Genomic DNA, 20,953 nt, shown 5'->3' with positions numbered 1-20,953 from the left:
CTCTTCTTTTTCTCCCTCCAAGGGACGATTTTCTTCTTGCTTTGTGTGATTTGGACAATCTTTTGGTGATGATGTGGAGGAGAGAGAAGATTTGGACAATCTTTATTTCTCCCTTTTTTCTTTTTCCTTTTTTTTTCTTCTCTTCTTGCTTCCACGATTTTCCTTGCTTCTAATTTGATGTGGAAATCCCATCCATGACCTTAGTGCTTTAAGTGAATGAAAAGCAGGAAATCTTCAACAAATTCTCTAAAAAAAACAACCATGAGATTCGAACTTGAGACCTCTTGGTGAGCAAGGGAATTTTGCACACCATAGCTCACCAACTACGCTAGGTAGTTGTTGTTACCAAAAACGAATCTTCAATCACTTAAGGATGTAGTCCATCGATCCTTGTTGGCATTTGGAATATTTCTTGTACCTCTGGGACAACTGCAAATGGGCTGGTTCTGCATCTCAGTTTAGTTCTAATCCATTGTTCTTTTTCTGGCCAGAAAATAATAATCATTTGTACGGGTGACCAAACGAATGTGTACTTTTAATTGAACACGTCCATCTTGCTCAGAATTTCATCCTCTTCGCAATTATGAAAAGAAATAGGATCTCATTGTGTGTAAAATTGAAGATATAGTGCCCGATAGTCCTTAAGGCCTTGAACATATAAAACCTGCAAAAAGAGAGTAAAACCCAAGGTAGCTCCATTCTAAATATGTAAAATGCATATTTTACTACCCTAGATTTCACACATAAATGTGCTCATCAAAATCCCCCCACACTTAGACTTTGCTAGTCTTCGAGCAAAACAAAAAGAAAAAGAATAAAGACAAAAAACCTAACTCACTTTCGTAGGAATCACAGTTGCACTTAGCATGTGCAACAAGCCTTTAAACCCCTAGGTCACCCCTAGTGGACGAGTTGTGTCTCGTGGGTGTTTGCAGTGAATATACACCCAAAATTCAGAATAAAAAAATCTCAACCTTGGCTAAAGGTAAGGCTCATACCGATCCAGAGCAAAGATAATTTCTCTTACAAGGGACCCCCACACTTGAACTTTTATTACCCTTTATCAATTCCAGGCACTAGCATATTTCTTAATTTGGAACTCACCTCGTCTCTTCCAAAACATCCTTATCTTAAGGCAAAACCACTTGTGAAGAAATAGGGAACCAATGACTAAGGCGTTGGAGTGTTTTTGACCAAACATGTTACCAAACAATAATGACATTTGCACATTTTTTTCTCCTTTTTTTTTTGACTAATAAACTCTATTCTACTCCACTACTTTTGGCTTGAATGACATGGTGGAGCAAACACCAGACACTCAAGTTACTATGTAGCTTCGCTTTTTGCATATGCCCACAAAGGCAGTGATGCTAGAGTTACTTCAGAAGTTTCCTCCCAAGAAATTTCGATCAAGACACCACGCTTCCTGAGACGCAATGCCCTGTCTAGTTCCAAGGGAATCAACTCTTATTCTTCTTTATACCACATTTCACATTTCATTTAAAATTGTGCATTTATCAACCCATGCCAAATTAAAAAGAAGGTCTCAACTCCAAATCAAAAGTACAAGGAACCCACAGACTTACATATGATCCATCACCGTAAAACTGGGGTCTCTTATTTTTCAAAAGAAAGTCCCATCTCAAGACACATGCTTGTTTCTTTCTTCTCAACAGGGTTTTATACGTTCAAAATGGGTACCTTCATCAAAACTTTTATTTTCATACATCAAGCATCCGAATGGTATGATCATTAGCCAAAAACCAAAGTAGGACTTTATCCTTAGCAAGCTCAAAAAAAAAACAAAAAGAAAAACAAATAAAACAAAGTGGAAAAAAAGCAGAAACTGGTTTCCCTCCCCCACACTTAAGTCATGCAATGTCCTCAATGCATGGAAAGAATTAAAAGCAAAGACAATGCAAGGTGGTCATACCTGATTAAAAGTTAGTCATCAGTGTAAAGAGGTTCATGGAGATTCATGACCTCTTCACTACTAGTAGTAGGAAACTCAAGGAACGGTTTCAAACTCTGACCATTAACCTTCGAAATTACCCCTGTTCCTGGATTCAAAATCTCCACAGCCCCATGGGGATATACATTATGGACAATAAACGGGCCATCCCATCGGGATCTAAGTTTACCAAGAAAAAGATGCAATCGAGAGTCGTACAATAAGACCTTATCACCAATTGTAAAAGATTTGCGCAGAATGTGCTTATCATGGAAAGCTTTGGTATTTTCCTTGTAAATCTTAGAACTTTCATAGGCATCATTCCTAAGTTCCTCCAACTCAGATAGTTGGAGCCTACGGTGAATTCCCGCATCAGACAAATCAAAGTTGAGCTTCTTGATGGCCCAAAAGGCCTTATGCTCTAACTCAACTGGTAAGTGACAAGCTTTCCCATACACCAAACGGTAGGGAGACTGGCCAAGGTCAGTCTTGAATGCAGTCCGATGGGCCCACAAGGCATCAATGAGCCTAAGGGACCAATCCTTACGGTTGGGATTAACAGTTTTCTCCAAGATTTGTTTGATCTGCCTATCAGACACCTCCACTTGGCCACTAGTTTGGGGGTGATAAGGGGTAGATAACTTATGGGTGATCCTATACTTTTTCATTAGGGCCTCAAAAGGCCGATTATAAAAATGAGTACCCCTATCACTAATTATTGCACGTGGTGCACCAAAGCGGGAAAAAATGTTCTCTTTGAGAAACTGAACCACCACTTTGTGGTCATTATTTTTACAAGGTATGGCCTCTATCTATTTAGAAACATAATCAACAGCCAAAAGTATGTACAAATTCCCAAAAGAATTAGGGAATGGTTCCATAAAATCGATGCCCCAAACATCAAAGATCTCAACTACCAAAATAGGGTTGAGGGGCATCATGTTTCTCTTATTGATACGGCCAAAAGACTGGCAGGCGGGGTAAGCCTTGCAAAAATCAAAAGCATCTCTAAAAAGAGTGGGCCAATAAAATCCGCATTGGAGAACCTTTGCGGCAGTCTTCTTAGGTCCAAAGTGTCCACCATATGCATGATCATGACAAAAAGAGAGAATGGATTGTTGCTTATGATCAGGAACACATCATCGGATAATCTGATCTGGACATATCTTAAACAAATAAGGATCATCCCAGAAAAAGTGCTTAACTTGGGAATGAAACCTATACTTATCTTGGGTGGACCAGTGATCTAGAGTCACACCTGAAACTAAGAAGTTGACAATGTCAGCAAACCATGGTTCACTGGACATTGCAAATAATTGTTAATCTAGAAAGTTCTCGTTGACTGGAGAATCAACAGTCAAGGAATTGGGAAGCCGGGATAAATGGTCTACAACTAGGTTTTCAACTCCTTTCTTATCCCTAATTTCTAAATCAAACTCTTGCAAAAGTAAAACCCACCTAATGAGACGGGATTTGGCATCCTTCTTCTGAACTAGGTATCTGAGGGCAGAATGATTAGTATACACTACCACATGTTAACCAACTAAGTAAGACCGAAACTTTTCTAATGCAAACACAACAGCTAAAAATTCTTTTTCAGTGGTTGTATAATTGAGTTGTGCATCATTTAAGGTCCTACTAGCATAGTAAATGACAGTGGGCAACTTATTAATCCTTTGACCTAAAACTGCTCCTATGGCAAAATCCGAAGCATCACACATCAGTTCAAAAGGTTTAGTCCAAACAGGTGGTTGAACAATGGGTGCATTGGTCAACTCCTTCTTAAGTTGCTTGAAGGATTCTAGGCACTCTTTGGAAAACTCAAAAGTCTGATTTTTGACAAGTAATGAGGTGAGAGGTCGGGCTAACTGACTAAAGTTCTTAATAAACCTTCTGTAGAAGCCTGCATGCCCTAGAAAGGACCGAACATCCTTAACAGATTGAGGAGGTGGTAAATTATCAATTAAATCCACTTTGGCTCTATCTACCTTAATTCCCTCCTTGGATATTACATGGCCTAAAACAATACCAGATTTAACCATAAAATGACATTTCTCCCAATTCAAAACCAAATTCTTAGATATGCTCCTTTTCAAAACTAGGGAAAGGTGATGAAGACATTCAGAATAGGAATTCCCATGAATTGAAAAGTCATCCATAAATACTTTTAAGAATTTTTCAACCATGTCAGAAAAAATGCTCATCATGCATCGTTGGAACGTAGCAGGGGCATTGCAAAGCCCAAAGGGCATACGCCTGTAAGCAAATGTTCCATATAGACATGTAAAAGTGGTCTTATGTTAGTCCTCTAAAGCAATTAGGATTTGGTTATAGCCAGAATATCCATTAAGAAAACAATAGTATTTATGTCCAGCTAGCCTCTCTAACATCTGATCAATGAATGGCAATGGGAAGTGGTCCTTCCAGGTTGCCATATTAAGTTTCTTGTAGTCAATGCACACATGCCATCCTGTTTGGACACGGTTAGGGATCAACTCATTATTAGCATTAGGAACTACAGTCACACCAGACTTCTTAGGCACTACGTGAACTGGGCTTACCCATTGGCTGTCAGAAATAGGATAAATTATTCCATGATCCAAGCACTTTAGGATCTCTTTCTTAATGGCTTCCATCATCACTGGGTTAGCTCTTCTTTGGGGTTCCGTGGATGGTTTGGAATCCTCTATAAGATGTATATGATGTTGCACAATGGAAGGGCTTATACCCTTGATGTCAGCCATTTTCCAACCTAGGGCTTCCTTATTATCTTTTAACACTTTAAGTAACTCCTCTTCCTAGCTAGAAGTCAAATTTGAAGAAATTATTAAAGGAAGAGTCTAGTCAAGCCCTAGGAAAGCATACCTCAAATTAGATGGCAACTCCTTAAGATCTAGCTTAGGGGGCTCAACTATGGAAGGTTTGGGAATGGAATTGGAAAGGGGTCCTAAGGGCTTCACGAGTGTGTGAAGACTCAAGACTTCAGAAAAGAAATTTTCACTGTCATCATCCATACACTCTTGGAATTCTGAATCAAAATCAATATCAAAGTTGGTAACTAAATCATCAGAAAAGTCCAGAAAATCCTCAAGCATATTGATCTCTTCTTCCATATGTGGTTGCTTGCCAATCCTAAACATGTTAAACTCAACAGTTTGGTTACCAAAAGATAATCTTTGGAAATCATTTCGATAATTGATTAATGCATTACTGGTAGCCAAGAATGGTCTTCCTAAAATTATTGGGATCTCATCCTTGGTTGAGAAGGGCTTGGTATCTAACACAATGAAATCAACAGGGAAAATAAATTTCCCCACCTTTAGTGAGACATCCTCAACCATCCCTTTAGGAATCTTAACAGACCTATCTGCCAACTGAAGAGTAGTTCAAGTGGCTTTCAATTCTCCTAATCCTAGTTGCTTGTACACATGGTAAGGTAAAAGATTGACACTTGTGCCAAGGTCAAGTAAGGCATGCTCAATATAGGTGTTGACTATGACACAAGATATGGTAGGACTCCCTGGATCCTTATACTTGGCTGCTATAGACTGAGTAATTATGGAACTAATGTTACCTACCAAGAACGCCTTTTTGGGCACACTAGTGATACATTTGTGAGTACACAAATCTTTTAGTACCTTTGCATAAGCAGGGATCTGGGATATGGCATCCAAAAGAGCGATGTTCACTTCTACCTTTTTTAAGACTTCTAAAATTTTATCCATGGAAGCAGTCTTCTTTTTGTGTACCAAGCGATTAGGAAATGGGATAGGATGAATATAAGGACTGTTAGGGATTTGCCCCTGTTCAGAAGAATTATTTTTGGTTTCCTCAACCAAATCACCTTTAGTTTCAGAAAAATCTTTAGGTTCATCAGACGAACCTGGAACAAAAGGCACACTTGTGTCCTCAACTGAAGAAGAGTTAATAGGAGTAATAGATGGGGAAGATTTAGAAACACTCTGTTGGTAGTCTCTATCACTCCTAAGGGCATAAACAACATTACATTGGTTAGAGGGCCTTTGTTGGGTCTGACCTTGTACTATATTCAGTGGTGCATTAGTTGGTCCTTTTGAACTAACAGGCTGATGATGCCTAGGGTTAGGCTTTGGTTGACTGGGTAAAGTTCCCTTCTCCCTCTCATGCATAATTGAGACAACTTGGGTAAGTTCTCTCGTAAGATTTTGATGGCTTGTCATGAGGAGGGCCATATTTTTTTCCAAATCACTTATTCTACTTGCCTCTCCAGTGTTGGTAAACCCAGGGGGTTGCTGATAAGATGATAGGAGAGGGGCCCTAGGAAAACTCGCCTGAAGTCCTACATTTGACCTAGGAAAAGTATTTTGGGAAAAATATTGTTGTGCAAAGGTTTGGGGTCTAGGTTGACCTTGATTATAGAAATTAGAAGGTCCTGCTTAGTTGCCCTGATTCCAAGAGAAATTTGGGTGATTTCTCCATCCTGGATTGTAGGTGTTACTATATGGATTATTCTGGTATAAGGCATTAACACTATCATTAGAAGTGCCCCCAGAGGTGTTGGGGCATTCTTCTAGGAGATGTCCAGGGGATTGGCACCAAGCACAAATCTTAACCAAATTGACTGATGATGGCTCTCTAGGAACAATAGCCTCAATTTTCTTGATTAGGCTATCCAAATAGGCTTCCTTGGCTACTATCCCATCCACAAAATACCCTTTTCCTCTTATGATTCTTTCACTCTCTTGGGTTGATTCCCACTCACGGGTTTTGTCAGCTAAGTCAAGTAAGAATTCCCATGCCTTTCCTTCATCTGTAAAGGATGTGAATCCCTTAGGGCACATAGACTCTATCATTTGTTTAGTTAGGTAATCAATACCCTCATAAATTATTTGACATAAATGCCATAGGCCTAGGCCATGGTGAGGGCATTCTTGGAGTGGATCCTTGAATCTCTCCATAAGTTTGGAAAATGACTCACTAGGCTTTTGCCTAAACTGAAGGATATCACTTCTAAGCTTATTGGTCTTGTGAGTTGGGGAAAACTTCTTAAGGAAGACAACTATGAACTGTTCCCATGAGGTTATGGAATTTGTGGGTAACCCATACAACCACTTCTTAGCTTGGTCTTTCAATGCAAAAGTGATAAACCTAAGCTTAACAGCATCATCAGAAAGCTGTTGGATCTTAATTAGAACACATACCTCTTCAAATTCCCTTAGAAATAGGTATGCATCCTCAAAGGTCAACCCATGGAAGTGGGGCAACATAGTGATGTATTGAGATTTGAGTTCAAAATTATTGCCCTGGGCTTGTGGTAGAACTATGTAGGAAGGTTGGGCTGTTCTAGCAGGGTAGAACCTATCTTTCAGAGATTTAGGTGAAGGGTTTTGCTGTTGGTCTCCCATATTGAAGGGTTTTAAAGAGAGCAAACGTATAGGGTCACTACTTGTTGGATCTTTTCTTTCTAACTGATTCTTAGTATTACGTACCCACTTAACACTCATGCAACAGAAAAACTTTCTACAACTAAAGTAAGACAAGCACAAAAGAATGGATAGCAAAACTTTTTGATGATTTTTTTGATTTTTTTTTTATTTTTTTATTTTTTTATTTTTTTATTTTTTTTGCTTTTTGGGAGCTTACCGGCAGGGATCCGGGGTTGCTCAGGTCAATTCCTGAGGTGCTGCTACAGGGCGAAACCTGTCTTTATCATACTGTGAGGCATGACGACCTCCACTGATACAACTATTATTGCAAGTTGTTCTTCTCAGGAATTCAATAAAAGAAAAGGAAAAATATAAAACAAAGCAAACAAAGCACTCCGATTTACCAAAAGAAAGTGAAAAATAACATGGAACTGTCTCCCCGGCAACGGCACCAAAAACTTGTTTGAGATTTAAAATGTAACCGCAAGCGTACGGATCAGTGTAGCTACGAGTCGAACACAGAGAGAGCAGCCACTTTATTTTTTATTTCTTTTAATAATGCGAAAGTGAACTGATTAATGGTTGTGATCTAATTCTAATTACCGTCCTAAACATATGTATCTAAAATAACGTCCTAACCATTCATCATCTAAAAATTTAAAGACGCAAGCCACACAATTAAAATTAAATAAATAAATAACTGAAAATAAACAACCCACGCAATTAAAAAATAAATAAATAAAGAAAAAAATGCTGAAATAAAAATAAAGTAAAAGAAAGGGGATAAAGCTAGAGAGAGACTCACAAGTAGGTTTCTCTACTTAGCCCGAGGGATGCATCCTAATATGAGCTTCCCTACTTGACTAGAGAGTTACTCTTACAAGGGTTACTCTACCTGGCTTTAGGGAAAGGGAGACAATTAAAATAAAAACAATAAATTGATGGTTCTATGGCTAGGAGGGGCAAAGCCAACACATACACTAGCCATGAACCTTGGGGGAAAGGGATAGCCATAATGTAACGACTGAAAATATAAATCCTAAATTAAGAAAGAAAGGGTAGCCAGAAGAGGGAATGAGAGGGGGGAGAGAAAACTACTAAAGGAGCCTACTTACTTGAATCAATGCTTGAACTTGAAAAAAAATTGCTCCACGGCTCGTGATCTTGTCACCTAGATCTAAGCCTAGAACTATAACTTAAAAAATTACAACCCAATTGCAAAAAATCATAAACATAAAAAGGCTGAATAAAAATAAAAAAGTGCTTGCATTAATTGACATAAAAAAACTATTACAAAAGTGATTAAAGCAAAAATAGAGAAGAACTAGAACTAAAGAGAGAGCAAGAGAAAGAGAGAGCAACTAAAAAAAACTAGAAGAAGAATGAATTGTCTCCCCTCCTCTTACATGAGTTGTATTTATAGGGAATGGGGAGGTAGGGTAACAAATTTCTCTTTCCTAAAAGAGAGAAACCCACAATTGGTTGTGAGATCTTTTGAGACCAAAAGTGCTAAGGTGGAGGAGAGAGAAGATAGAAATAAATTTTGAGAAATTCCTATAATTTGTTTACTTATTTTCTTTCCTTTTTTTTTTCTAATTTATTTCTCCTTTTTTTCTCCCTCCAAGGAACGATTTTCTTCTTGCTTTATGTGATTTGGACAATCTTTTGGTGGGTGATGATGTGGAGGAGAGAGAAGATTTGGACAATCTTTATTTCTCCCCTTTTTTTCTCTTTCCTTTTTTTTTTCTTCTCTTCTCCATGATTTTCTTTGCTTCTAATTTGATGTGGAAATCCCCTCCATGACCTTAGTGCTTTAAGTGAATGAAAAGCAGGAAATCTTCAACAAATTCTCTAAAAAAAAGAACCATGAGATTCGAACTTGAGACCTCTTGGTGAGCAAGGGAATTTTGCACACCATAGCTCACCAACTACGCTAGGTAGTTGTTGTTACCAAAAACGAATCTTCAATCACTTAAGGATGTGGTCCATCGATCCTTGTTGGCATTTGGAATATTCCTTGTACCTCTGGGACAACTGCAAATGGGCTGGTTCTGCATCTCAGTTCGGTTCTAATCCATTATTCGTTTTCTGGCCAGGAAAGAATAATCATTTGGACGGGTGACCAAACGAATGTGTACTTTTAATTGAACACGTCCATCTTGCTCAGAATTTCATCCTCTTTGCAATCATGAAAACAAATAGGACCTCTTTATGTGTAAAATTGAAGATATAGTGCCCGATAGTCCTTAAGGCCTTGAAAATAGAAAACCTGCAAAAAGAGAGTAAAACCCAAGGTAGCTCCATTCTAAATATGTAAAATGCATGTTTTACTACCCTAGATTTCACACATAAATGTGCTCATCAGTGGACTTTTAGGATCTTAACAAGGTATGCCCTAAAGATGACTTCCCATTACCCCACATTGATGTATTGGTGGACAACACAGCGGGACATTCCTTGTTATCATTTATGGATGGATTCTTGGGGTAGAACCAAATAAGCATGCACCCAAAAGATCGTGAGAAGACAACCTTCACCACTCATTGGGGAAGCTATTGTTACAAGGTGATGCCTTTTGGACGGAAGAATGCCGGGGCAACTTATCAGAGAGTAACTACGACCATATTGCATGACATGATGAGCAAAGATGTGGAAGTTTATGTGGACAACATGATAGTAAAGTCAAAAGATAGACAAGGGCATATTCCAGCCTAAGGCAATTCTTTGAAAGAATTAAGAAGTATCTGCTAAATTTGAATCGTCAGAAGTGTGTCTTCAGGGCAACAATAGGAAAGTTGTTAGATTTCTTAGTGAGTGAAAGAGGCATTGAAGTCAACCCTATCAAGATCAAGGCAATTCAGGAGATGCCCACACCTCGGACTGAGAAGCAAATACGAGGATTTTTGGGTCACATCCAGTATATTAGCAGATTTATAGCTCAGTTGATTACAATCTGTGAACAAATTTTCAAGCTGCCCACAGAATGGAATGGTCAATGGCAACAATCTTTTGATAAGATCAAGGGATACCTCATGAGCCCACTAGTGTTGACACCTCCGGTGGAAGGAGAACCACTCTTTTTGTACTTATCAGTATAAGAATATTCCATGGGCTCTTTGCTAGCACAAAAAGTGGTAAAAAAAGGGGGTAGAGCATGAGATCTCAAGGATGGATCCAATCAAGTACCTCTTTGGAGAAAACTTGTGCTGCACTAATTTGGGCAACGAAAAGGCTGTGACACTACATGATAGCTTATCTAGTGCATTTGATCTCAAGGTTGGATCCAATCAAGTACCTCTTTGAGAAACTAGCCCTAACAGGAAGGATGGCCCGATGGTTACTCTTGCTATCTGAGTTTGACATCACCTATATTACTCATAAATTCATCAAGGGGCAAGCTATAACTGATCATTTAGCTGCCCACCCCATAGAAGATGGAAGAGCCTTAGACGGTGTCTTTCCTGATGAAGGAATCATAGCAATAGAGGAAGAAGACAAAGCTAATGAATGGCAGTTGTTCTTTGATGGGGCGGCTAATCAAAAAGGGTGTGATGCGGGAATATTGCTTGTCAATCCTGATGGCCTTTACTTGCCTTCGTCATTCCGCCTCGACTTCCCCTGTATCAACAATATTGTTGAATATGAAGCTTGTGCGTTGGGGCTAGAAACGGTTCTGACTAATGGAGTGAAAAGGATTAAAGTGTATGGGCATTCATCCATTGTCATTTGTCAAACACAAGAAAAGTGGAAGACCAGTGATGAAAAGCTGAAGCCATACCAAGAACATCTAGAAGAGGTGATTGAACACTTTGAGAAGATCTCGTTCGAATACTTCTAGAGAGATAATAATAGGTTTGCTGATGCCCTCGTAACCTTGGCATCCATGGTAGAATGTAACCCTATGGCTAGGGTCTAACCATTCTTGATAGAACAAAGAAGTAGACCCATTTATCAGAATTCGGTGAACTCTTTCACCGTGGATGGTCAGTTTTTGTTTGCTCACATAGTGGATTTCATCAGAGAAAGGAAGTACCCGGTTGAAGCCACTGAAAGAGAGAAGAAATTTCTAGACTTGTTATACAATAGGTCCTATAATAGAATACAATTGCTGTGTGTGGATGAAGAACAAGCTACAACCATCATGGAAGAAATTCATCAAGGCCTTTGTGGATCCCATATGTATGCCAAGATGCTAACCATAAAGATCCTTAGGCTGGGATACTATTAGAATACAATGGAAGTAGATTGCTTGGACTTTGCACGAAATGCCACAAATGTCAGATATTTACCAATATCATACATATCCCACCAACAGAGTTGCATTTGCTTAGTTCTCCTTGGCCTTTCTCCACTTGGACGATATCATTGGGAGGATCAACCCCAAAGCATCCAATGTTGATCTTGGTAGCCATTGATTATTTCACCAAGTGGGTAGAAGCTCAATCTTATGTAGTACTCACATCTGCTAAGGTAGCAAAATTTATATAATAAAACATCATTTTCCGATATGGAGTGCCTCAAGAGTTGATATTAGATCAGGGATCCCATTTCTCGGGCAAAGCCAATAAAATCTGTACAAAGTTTGGTATCAAAAGGCATCACTCTACCATTTACAGACCACAGACCAATGGGTCAGTGAAAGAAGCTAACAAGAACAATAAGGTGATCCTACAGAAAATGGCTGAAACACACAAGGATTGGGCAGACAAGTTACCACTTGCTTTATGGGCATATCGGACTTCTGTATGATCCCTTTTTCTTTGGTATACGGGGTCAAAGTAGTTATACTTGTGGAAATCTTAGTACCATCTCTAAGGGTTCTTCTTGACAGTCAGTTACCTGAAGGAGAATGGGTGAAGGCCAAACACGACGAGCTCAACTTTCTTGCTGAAAGGTGTATAAAGGCCATGGATAATCTGAAGAAATATCGACTGAGAATGACAAGGGCCTTAAACAAGAATGTGAGGCCCCATCACATAGAAGTGGGTGAACTTGTTCTTCGGGAACCCAATTCGTGACCCAAGAGGGAAATTCAGGCCCAACTGGAGTGGGCCCTTCACTGTCAAAGAGATTCTACCAGGCAAGGCTGTGAAACTCATAGACCACAAAGGGTGAGTAGCCCGAACTACTTTAGACCTGATTCCTCTCAAGGGATACGTAGGCAACTTGACACATGCAAGTGCGATCTCAACAACCTCAGGGCAATAAATTGGTTCCTAAATTAATAATTAAGGTATCTTTAAAGATCATCATATTTTGTATCCCCCAAGAATCGCCATGTGGCATGCAAGGCCATTAGATATCTGTCATTTACCAATTGGTCCATCAATTCTTATCCAGAATTCTATCCCCCAAGAATCACCATTTGGTATGCTATGCCATTAGGTATCCGACATTTATCTATGGTCTGTCAAATTCTTATCTAGGATTCTATTTTTCTAAAAAGTTACCACCCAGCACCAGTTTATCAAGGTCAGTTTATTCCCCATCCTTGATCGGTAAAATAAAAAAAGGTGAACTTGATGCAACAATGGTAAAGGTTTGGTTGTGTCAGTAGTTAATGAGTAATACCTTGAAAAATAACCTCATCTTCTCTTTACTTGTGATAATTGCAGGATAAGTCATGAGCTCCTTGGATGAGACATTGAGGAAATGGACCTTGGACATAAACATAGTGGCACCAGGACTGCTAGAATCTATGAATTTGTCAATGCTAAGCCGAATTAAGTGTATTGAGCTACGTCACCATCTACTCCAACAGATGTCTCAGCATTGGGATGCCGATCTTCATATATTTTAGTTTGGGTTGGTGGAGATCTGCCCAACCCTCAAGGAATTCTAAGTTTATATGCTATCTCCACCTAAGGGCAAGTTGATTCAACCATATTTGAAGGAAGATCATTCGGAAGGAATTCAAGACTTTTTCGGATGGGAAAAAGAGGAAATGAAGCAATTCGTTAGATATGTAAAGATTGACATTCTTAAGGTGGCTAGGAGCTTCATTCAAGACCTACCACTGGGAGGAATCCATCAGCAAAGGTCTGTGAGGGTAGCGGCTAGAGAATGATGAGATGTCCCTCTTACCCTTTGGGGGGGGGGAAGGACTTGCATCTATTTCATCCTCTCTCCTCTTTTTCTCTTTCATGAGGGAGGGGTGTGTCATGTGTGCTTTGCTTATGGGCCCCGCACCATCGTATCACCGCTCAGAGATACGTGGAGGCCTATTTCATAATAGTGTAAAGTTTATCATTCTAGACGGGGGTTTGATGGTCTAATATAGGGATTGGGATTATACAAAAGGGTTTGGCATTACCACCTAGGATTACGGGCCTAGGACACGGGGGTGGGCCTAATTCTGGAGAAAAGGGCCAGAAAGTTGGTCTAGTCCAGAGATTTAGGGTAAATGTCAAGTTATAGAATTGGGTAGGTGTTAGGCACCCAATCTGCCCAGTTTAATCGGTCTTCCTACTAGATGCTTAAGAACGAATATTTTCCACGATTATTCTTATTCCACATGCATGGCTAAGTTATCATACATATATACATTGACTAAATTTAAACAACTATGTACACTAAAACAAGGTCTGTATAAAGTCTACATAATGACAATTCGGTTAAGAAATTGTACCTAAACTTAACCCCTGTTTAGGGTCAAGAGGGGTGGGCCCCTGATTAGTATCGGTTCGGACTGTCTTTCAGATTCTCCTGGCTCAGGGGAAGATGGTCTTGACCTCCAACTTCCTTTCTCAATAGATTTTGATTGTGATGATATTCGAGCAAAATTTTGGCTAGGAATGGCTACTTTTGGATTTGGATTTGGATTCGGATTCAGACAGAGCTTCGGCTAGGGAAGGCTATTTCCAGATTTAGATTCAGATAGGGCTTCGGCTAGGGAAGGCTATTTCTGGGTTTCGAATGAGGTGGCACTCTGACAAAGCTTCCACTGGGGATAGGCTATGGGAGGGCTAGGTTGAGGTGGCACTTCGACAGAACTTCCACTGGGAATGGCTAGGGGATGGCAGGCTAAGGTGGCACTTCAGCAGAGCTTCCATTAGGAATGGCTAGGGTCGAGCTCAGCTAAGGTGGCACTTCACTAGAACTTCCACTGGGAATGGCTATTTCTGGAAAGATTCCAAGGGCATTCGGACAGGGCTTTCATTAGGAATTGTTATTTTTGAAAAGAAATGGATTGACCTAAAAATGGATTGAAGATCCTCAAAGCCGTGAAGAACACTTTGAAGATTCGAGCATAGCTCTGGATCTTGACAAAGATCTCTTTGTAGACCCGAAGAACCTCAAGAGGGGAGGGATTTCTACTTTTGGTAAAGATCAAGAACACTCAAAAGGGGGGGGGGAGGCTAAAAACGTGCAATATTTGGAAAAAATGGATTGAACTACAAACTTGGATTGAAGATCTTCAAAGTCCTGAAGAACACTTCGAAGATCCAAAAAAAATTTTGGATCTTGACGAAGATCGCTCTGAAGACCCGAAGAAACTCTAAGGCGGAGGGGAGGAGGAGAGAGGGCCGAGCTTCACTTCCTAAGGGTGGTTGTGGGGTTGTGATCTTGGTGTGTAAAATCCAAAGGAGGGGGTATTTATAGGATTTTCGAACCAATTGGGAGGAGAGAGAATTTCTTCACTTATAGGGGCAAAAAGTGGTTTTTTGGACTAATGGGAGGAGAGAGAATTTCTTAAGCCAATGGGGGAAAAGGTAATTTTTTTGGGCCAATAGGTTAAAAAGTTTCCTTTTCTGGGCCAATGGGAAGTTGCATGTATGGTATGCTAGTGTGGTAGCATAAAATGCATATGCGGGTGAAGAGAAAATCTCTTCACCCATCGGGCTAGTGGAACGTAAATTTTAGCCATTGACGGTGGCACACAAGGCTGGAAGGGGTGCACCGGGCATGATAGGCATGGGTGCACAGGGCTGGCAGGCAGCGTACATGGGTGTGTAGGCAGTGGTGCATGGGTGTGTAGGCAGTGGTGCATAGGTATGCGGGCAGGGGCTCCAGGCATGCACATGGGGGCGCTAGGCATACAAGCGGGGGAATGCATGCACGTGGGGGTGCACAGGCATGCACGCGGGGGTGGGTGCTAGGCATACATGCGGGGGCACATAGGCATACACGTGGGGGTTCCAGGCATGCATGTGGGGGAGCATAGGCAGGCATGCTGGGGGCATAGGCATACACGCGGGGGCACATAGGCATACACGCGGGGGTGCCAGGCATGGACGTGTGGGCACCAAGGATATGTGCACGAAAAAATGTGATTTTCCAGGGAAGATTGTGGGAGATCTGATGGTCTAATTTTGATGTATCGTATATCGTTAAAATTGTATTTGTAAGTACTATCCATCCATACAGTCATCTTGACCAGATCATCCGTATATAAAATGTCAAAATTGGACCCTCTTTTTTTTCGCATGGGGTTTCTGGGGTGGGTTTTCTGGTAGGGGATGCTTCCAAGGGAATTTGGTGTATTTGGGTAGGTGGGGAATTTTGGTTTCTAGGAAGTTGGTCAGCATACACGGCATGTTCGTAGGAAAATGTAATTTTTCAGGGATGATTATAGAAGATCTGACGATCCAATTTTGATGTACCATTTATCGTCAGAATCATATTTCTGAGTACTATCCATTCGTATGGTCATCTTGACCAGATTCCTTCATATATAAAAAGTCAAAATTGGACCATCTTTTCTCCTGCGTAAGATTTTGGGGTTTTCATATATTGGATGTTTTCGAGTTTTCTTAGTCAATAATCAGCTCTATTGATCGAAAGCCAAAAGTCTCGTCCAATATCCATTTTTCATCATAGCCAGGGGAGGGTGACAAAATTGGGTGTCTACAGAATGCCCCTCTTTGGCCGAGGCCTGTACCAGTAGCCGAAGGGCAAAGAAAAAAACTACAACATTTTGTCACTTGGAGCATGTACTGTCGTCATTTTGCTCATTGATGATGGAGTTGAAAATACAACAAATAATATCTCTTAATTACTTTAAAGTTGAGGACTTACCTCGGCCATTGATGGCAGGAAAGAAATTTGAGCCCTTTCAATCATGTTAGAAGATGTTGAACCAACGTTTTGTAGAAATTTGAGCCCTCCCTGCAGAAAATGTTGGTACATGAAAAATGTTCTTCCTAGGCTGGACTTCCATCCGCCAATCCTAGGGATTGATTTATCATTTGCAAAGATTTGAGCCCTCCTTGATGAAGATGTTAGTATCTGATTTTTGGATTTTCCTTAGTTGGGCTCACATGTGCCAGTTCAAAGAATTTGGTCTCCAGGCGGGTTCTTTCAAACCAGTCTAGACTATTTGGTTTTCTAGGCAGGTTCTTTCAAATTGGTCTGGGCTATCTGGTCTTCCAGGTAGGTTATTTTGAACCGGTCTGGACTATCTACTCTTCCAGGCGGGTTCTTTAGAATTGAGCTAGGCTATCTGGTCTTCTAGGAGGGTTCTTTCGAACCAAGCTAGGCTATTTGTTCTTCCAGGTAGGTTCTTTCAAATCGGTCTATGCTATCTGGTCTTCTAGGTGGGTTCTTTTGGACCAGACTGGGCTATCTAGTCTTTCAGGTGGGTTATTTCAAATTGGTCTAAGCTATCTGGTCTTCCAAGCAGGTTCTTTCGAACTGAGCTGGGCTATCTGGTCTTCCAGGCGGGTTCTTTCAAACTGGTCTGGGCTATCTGGTACTATCAATTATAGGAAAGAAATTCGCTGCTCTTTCAACCCTGTAAAAACATTAATAATTGATTCTTGATTTTTGACTTTTGATTCTTTGATTCTTCTTTGGATTTTTAATCTTTTGGACTTCTGAATTGAAATCTCGAATTTTGACCTTTGAAATAGAATCTTGAATTTTGACTTTTGAATTGGAATCTTGATTTGCTCTTGATTTGAATTTTGCTTTTCATATCCATTTTACTTTCCATTTGAATTTGATTTTCACCTTTCACATGAATGTGATTTAAATTTTACCTACCACATGAAATTTGATTTAGGTTTTGTATTTTGTAGTAAAAATTTTTGAGCTATACCTTGGAATTGGAATTTTGATCTTTGATTCTTTTTTTTTTTTTTTTTTGAACTTTGAAGTTTGATTTTGGATTTTGATTTAAAATTTTTTCTTTTTGATTTTTTGAAATTGAATTTTTTTTTTATTTTGTATTGAGGGTGGGGATTTTCAAAGTGTTTTTTTTCTTTTATTATTACTCCTTGCTTTGACCATCTTTTGTGCTTCCCAGGATGAGTGGGTTGCTTCTCTGAGGGAATAGAATGCTGACCAGGTGGCCCAGATTAAGGACCTCATAGCATAGCCGGCGAGTTCGCGATCAACACATGATATTGTTACGTCTAGTAACTTGATGACTTTCTTAAGTAGGTTCGAGTATGGCACAGATGAGGATGGTGATCCCTAGAGATCTGTTCTTGTTGTTCCTGCAAAACAAAAATGTTGCTTTTTTCTTTTTCTTTTTCCCTCCCCATGTTCATTTTTTTTTTGTTTTTACCTTTTGTATTGCCAAACTTGGCTCTTTATTTTGGAATGAAAACCTATCTCTTTTTTTTTTTTTTTTTTGGAGTTTAGGAGTTTGAATTTTAAGGCACGATTAATTCCACAACTTAAGTCTTCATTAGAATAACCAGAATGATGCTAAAATCCAAACATCACTTCCTTTTATTACCAAGTGAATTACATGGGAGGGAAACAACTTTCGTACTATAGACAAGATAGGTAAGTAACAAGGTGGGGAGACAACTTTTGGGGTGGGTGGAAGTTCACTAACTCCTCTGGGTCCATGGCCTCGAGCCCATATTGTCGACTGATGTACATAGGCAAATAAAAGGACGTGTGAGTCAATCCCATCAACCTGATGTCGTTGTAGCTAGGGGTCGTCATCAGAAAATCTTCTTGTGATTTTCTGGGCATTTCCATGCATTGTCTTTTGTAGTTTTTCCTTGTAGGTACTCTTTTCAATTATCAATGAGTTTGAATTCTATGGCTTCCCTCCTTTCTTGGTACCCAAGAGCTCCGAGTTGACCTCCATTTGATGGCCTGTTCAACTTCAGCTTATCAAGTAGCCAGAGTCAAAAAATGGTGGGACTTCCTCGATAATGATCGAGTTCAAACCTGTGGCTATGGCTCATGTCATCAAATCCTTTGAATGTCTCTTCTAGGACCGTGGGAATGATATCTCTTCCTTTCTTCAATTGCTTTATCACTTCTATCAAGACAGTTGGTGCACCACGTCTCAGAGTTCGGAGAACATAGCGAGCTATCATACACAATATATAAGCATCTTGTGACCTTTGCTAATGGATTCCTCCCAGTGTTAGGTACTAAATGAAGTTTCTAGCCACCTTAAGAATGTTAATCTTTCCATATCTAACGAATTGCTTCATTTCCTCTTTTTCCCATCTGAAAATGTCTTGAATCCCTTCTGAATGATCTTTCTTCAAATATGGTTGAATCAACTTGCCCTTAGGTGGAGATAGCATATAAACTCAGAATTCCTTGAGAGTTGGACAGATTTCCACCAACCCAAACCAAAATATATAAAGATCGGCATCCCAATGCTGAGGCATCTGTCGGAGCAGATAGTGATGTAGCTCAATACACCCAATTCGACTAAGCATTGACATATTCATGGATTCTAGCAGTTCTGGTGCCACTATGCTTATGTCCAAGGTCCATTTCCTTATTGTCTCATCCAAGGAGCTCATTACTTATCCTGCAGTTATCACAAGCATAGAGAAGATGTGGTGATTTTTCAAGGCATTACTCATTAGCTACTGACACAACCAAACCTTTACCACTGTTGCATCAAGTTCACCTTTTTTTTTTAGGATGGGGAATAAACTGACCTACTTGATAAACTGGTGCTGGGTGGCTACTTTTTGGAGGGGTAGAATCCTGGATAAGAATTTGACGGACCCTAGGTGAATGCCAGATACCTAATGGCCTCCATGCCAAATGGCGATTCCTGGGGGGATAGAATTTTGAATAAGAATTAATGGACCAATAGGCGAATAGAAAATACCTAATGGCCTTGCATGCCACATGGCGATTCTTGGGGGAGACAAACTATAATGATCTTTAAAGATACCTTGATTATTAATTTAGGAACTAATTTGTTGCCTTGAGGTTTTTGAGACTACACTTGCATATGTCACGTTGCCTACATATCCCTTGAGAGGAATCAGGTTTGATGTAGTTCGAGCTATTCACCCTTTATGGTCTATGAGTTTCACAGCCTTGCCTAGTAAAATCTCTTTGACAGTGAAGCGGCCACTCCAGTTGGGTCTGAATTTCCCTCTTGGGGCATGAAGTGGGGTCTTTGTTCTCAAAGAACAAGTTCACCCTCTTCTATGTGGTGGGGATTCACATTCTTGTTAAAGGCCCTGGCCATTCTCAGTTGATATTTCTTTAGATTATCCATGGATTTCATATGCCTTTCATCGAGAAAATTGAGCTCATCATGTCTGCCCCTCACCCACTCTCCTTCAGGTAGCTGACTATATAGAAGCACCCTTAGGGATGGTACTAGGATTTCCATAGGTAGAACTGCCTTGACCCCGTATACCAAAGAAAAAGGGGTTGCCCCTGTCGAGGATTATGCAGAAGTTCGATATGCCCATAAAGCAAGTGGTAACTTGTTTGCCCAATCCTTGTGTGTTTCAACCATTTTTTGTGGGATAAATTTATTGTTCTTGTTAGCTTCTTCTATTATTGTTCTTGTTTGCTTCTTCTACTCTGTAGCCTATAAGTGGTAGAACGATGCCTTTTGATACCAAACTTTATGCAGATTTTGTTGGTTTTGCCCTTGAAATGGGATCCCTGATCTAATATCAACTCTTGAGGTACTCCATATTGGCAAATGATGTTTTCTTGGATAAATTTTGCTACCTTAGCAGATGTGAGTACTACATAAGATTGAGCTTCTACCCACTTAGTGAATTAATCAATGGCTACAAAGATGAACTAGTAACCATTGGATGCTTTGGGGTTGATCTTCCCAATGATATCGATTCCCCAAGTGGAGAAAGGCCAAGGAGAACTGAGCGAATACAACTTTGTTGGCGAGATACGTATGATATTGGTAAATATCTGACATTTGTGGTATTTCTTGACAAAGTCCACGCAATCTGCTTCAATTGTATTCCAATAGTATCCCAACCTGAGGATCTTCTTTGCTAGCGTCTTGGCATTCATATGGGGTCCATAGAGGCCTTGATGAATTTCTTCCATGATGGTTGTAGATTGTTCTTCATCCACACACAACAACTATATTACATTATAGGACCTCTTGTATAACAAGTCCTCTTGAAGAATAAATTAGGTGGCATATCTCCTTAGAAATTTCTTCTCTCTTTCAATGGCTTCAACCGGGTACTTCCTTTCTCTGATGAAATCCACTATATGAGCAAACCAAGACTGATCATCCATAGTGAGAGAGTTTACCAAATTCTGATAAATGGGTCTGCTTCTTTTTTCTATCAAGAATGGTCAGACCCTAGCCATAGGGTTGCATTCTACTATGGATGCCGAGGTTGTGAGGGCATCAGCAAACCTATTGTTCTCTCTCTGAAAGTATTCG

The 20,953-nt window shown here is 40.0% G+C and overlaps 1 non-coding gene across 1 annotated transcript; it reads left to right on the top strand.

Moving 5' to 3' along the window:
• Positions 1–6,841: 6,841 nt before the first annotated feature.
• LOC122067757 lies at positions 6,842–6,948 on the top strand. Its single transcript, XR_006136863.1, has one exon. It is a non-coding gene; the product is annotated as a small nucleolar RNA R71 (small nucleolar RNA).
• The last annotated feature ends 14,005 nt before the right edge of the window (positions 6,949–20,953 follow it).

Source organism: Macadamia integrifolia, unplaced genomic scaffold (assembly GCF_013358625.1).
Source record: "Macadamia integrifolia cultivar HAES 741 unplaced genomic scaffold, SCU_Mint_v3 scaffold31, whole genome shotgun sequence".
Classification (NCBI taxonomy): domain Eukaryota; kingdom Viridiplantae; phylum Streptophyta; class Magnoliopsida; order Proteales; family Proteaceae; genus Macadamia; species Macadamia integrifolia.
Note: the sequence above shows the minus strand (reverse complement) of the source record. Positions and strands in the feature narration are given on the sequence as shown.